Source organism: Xenopus tropicalis, chromosome 2 (assembly GCF_000004195.4).
Source record: "Xenopus tropicalis strain Nigerian chromosome 2, UCB_Xtro_10.0, whole genome shotgun sequence".
In the NCBI taxonomy this organism is placed as follows: Eukaryota; Metazoa; Chordata; class Amphibia; order Anura; family Pipidae; genus Xenopus; species Xenopus tropicalis.
This window is the reverse complement of record NC_030678.2, coordinates 17,662,175-17,665,159: the sequence shown is the minus strand read 5'-3', so window position 1 is coordinate 17,665,159 and position 2,985 is coordinate 17,662,175. Positions and strand designations below refer to the sequence as shown.

Genomic DNA, 2,985 nt, shown 5'->3' with positions numbered 1-2,985 from the left:
GCCCAATTCATCGTAATGGATGCCTATAGGGTAAGGAATCCAAAGAAGATGTTTAGAGAAGAAAATTCAATTGCAAATATTTTGTGTAACTTTAAATGATGAAATGGGGAAAATGACATTAAAAACAGGGGATAACATGAGCAGATCCAGACCCTCACTGTACACAACTAAAGCTTTTCCCATTATGCAGTTTAAAGGATAATGGGTTTCAATGTACCCCTGTGCCAGTGTGTACAAAGTTAATATGGGTGAGCAGAAACTAATAAGAAAGGAGAATGTGTGAGTTTTGGCTACTGTGTCCTGTAAACCAGGAGTAGCTGAAAAATGCAGAAGGCCAAGCCACCCTTTAAATAATTGCCACTTGTGGCTAATAGTAAAACTAAAGCAAAATTGCTTTATAGGTCTGATTTCAAGGGGAACAGCTATGACGTACAGATCCCTTTCTCAAATTGGTACCTTCCTTTATGTTACAGAAACAACTTGAGGAGCTGGAGATCACGCTTTATGGCATCCATAAAGTCCTGGCTTTGTCAGAAGTAAGTATCATTAATATTATATTTGTTATTATTAGTGAGGTTATTTATTGTATCAACTGTAACCCTATTATTATAATTTGTGAGTTTATTACTCACCATATCCCCAGCAACAGCCCTTAATAATATTATCAATGCTATTTCTTTTATGCCCTCTAAGTACCAATACTGTGCCGCTGTTACAAATCAGCAGTAGTTTAATGCAGAGTCTTGTCTCTCAGGAGCAGGAACACGACGTGGAACATATTTTGGACCAATATGAAGAGACGCAGCAAGCCCGGCGAGTAAGTCCTATTCTCTAACTTGCAATGTAATGCAGTAACTACATTGTTAAATGCATATATAAAAGTATCTTCTTTCTCACCCCCTTGCTCACAGGTTGTGGGATCTAGACTCGAAGGCTTGCATAATAAGATCGTGGCAAGGCAGAAGGAGCTGGAGGAAGCTGCTAAGTAAGTATTATACATGTGATACATTTCCTATTCAATTTCTGACACATAGGAATACAATGAAAAGAGTGTCAGCTGTCACTCCAGCATTTTGCTAAACACCTACATTGCAATAAATTTGTCTCCAAAAGTCTGTAGTGGTCCATAGCCTTGTAACCATAGTCTTTCAGATTCATTAGAGATGGAGCAAGTAGCCAATCAGAGCACTGGAACAGCAACTAAATGTGTGAAGGCCCTAGCTTCATGTAGATATGGAGACTGGAAGCACAACTTGTGTTTGTACCTTGCCCATACTAGATTCAACTGTAGTTAGCAATCCCTAGTATCAGCCCCTGTGGTCTCTGACTCTCAGAAGACCAGTCCCTAGCCATACAGGTACAATGAGCTTTCCTCTTTTTAAAGTGATCCAAGAGAGTCCCTGCATGTTCTGAGCATTAGACAGTTCCAGAGCCACTGGCTCAATCACAAGGTTCCAGTGTATCTAAGCCACAGCCAGGGTTGCCCATCCCTACAGCAGAGCTTGTAACCTACAGCAAACTCAGCTCTGTTACCCACATTTGGCACAGGGCACAGTATTGTTGCAGGTATACTAGTAATGTTATAGTAAATTTTGAAACAGAATACAACATTGGCTCATATTTTAATTTATTTTTGCGCAGGATCAAATCGATAGAACAGCGAGAGGAACCCCCTGTGGTGGTGGTGGAGCCCAGGCTGAGCACCAGGAGGAGGCTTACAAAAGCCATAAAGAATAAATTTCAGAGGATTCGGGTAAGCTATTTAATGTCATTTTCTTATGTCATTTTCTTTATCATACCACATAATCCATTTAGGATTTCATAGTTATAACTAAACATTAAATGATGAATGTGCAGCCACAACCCCTTATACAGTACCTGCCATTGGCCATATAATGTCATATTCCCATAAACCATCTTTAATATCTCAGTGATATCATTCTGTGTTTTGAGCCATAATAATTAACAAAATCATACAGAGGGGTATGTTTTATTGTCATTGTCCCTTCTAATACAAACTAGGCTGGGCATTTTCACAGTGACATTCCAGATGGCTGATATGCTGTAGGCCCAGAATAAGTCTTTGATATCCAAAACTACAAATTACATATCTGTCGTTTATTCTTTTTTTAAACATTTACCAGTTTCTTCTTTTCTTTTCAGCGTTCCACCAGACGAGTCCTTCTGGATTTTATCTCCCTTTTCCGAAACCCTCCACCTCCCTGACCCTCTTGGTTTTTTTATCCCATCTTCTGTGTGCCTGGTGTGTGCATGATGTGTAGGTCTGAGTGTATGGGTGCATTTGTGTGCCTGGTGTGTGCATGATGTGTAGGTGTGAGTGTATGGGTGCATTTGTGTGCCTGTTGTGTGCATGATGTGTAGGTGTGAGTGTATGGGTGCATTTGTGTGCCTGGTGTGTGCATGATGTGTAGGTGTGAGTGTATGGGTGCATTTGTGTGCCTGGTGTGTGCATGATGTGTAGGTGTGAGTGTATGGGTGCATTTGTGTGCCTGGTGTGTGCATGATGTGTAGGTGTGAGTGTATGGGTGCATTTGTGTGCCTGGTGTGTGCATGATGTGTAGGTGTGAGTGTATGGGTGCATTTGTGTGCCTGGTGTGTGCATGATGTGTAGGTCTGAGTGTATGGGTGCATTTGTGTACCTGGTGTGTGCATGATGTGTAGGTCTGAGTGTATGGGTGCATTTGTGTACCTGGTGTGTGCATGATGTGTAGGTGTGAGTGTATGGGTGCATTTGTGTACCTGGTGTGTGCATGATGTGTAGGTGTGAGTGTATGGGTGCATTTGTGTGCCTGGTGTGTGCATGATGTGTAGGTCTGAGTGTATGGGTGCATTTGTGTGCCTGGTGTGTGCATGATGTGTGCGTAGCCATGATCCAGGGTGTAATACCGATTGCTATTTGGAGTCAGAAAGGAATTTTCCCCTCAGTGCAGATTGGCCGAGCGCTAAGGGTTTTTGCCTTTCTCT

The 2,985-nt window shown here is 41.8% G+C and overlaps 1 long non-coding RNA gene across 1 annotated transcript; it reads left to right on the top strand.

The window, feature by feature from the left end:
* Positions 1–763: 763 nt before the first annotated feature.
* Positions 764–2,306, top strand: LOC116408662. Its single transcript, XR_004221129.1, has 3 exons — positions 764–817; positions 912–1,753; positions 2,164–2,306. It is a non-coding gene; the product is annotated as an uncharacterized LOC116408662 (long non-coding RNA).
* Positions 2,307–2,985: the final 679 nt, after the last annotated feature.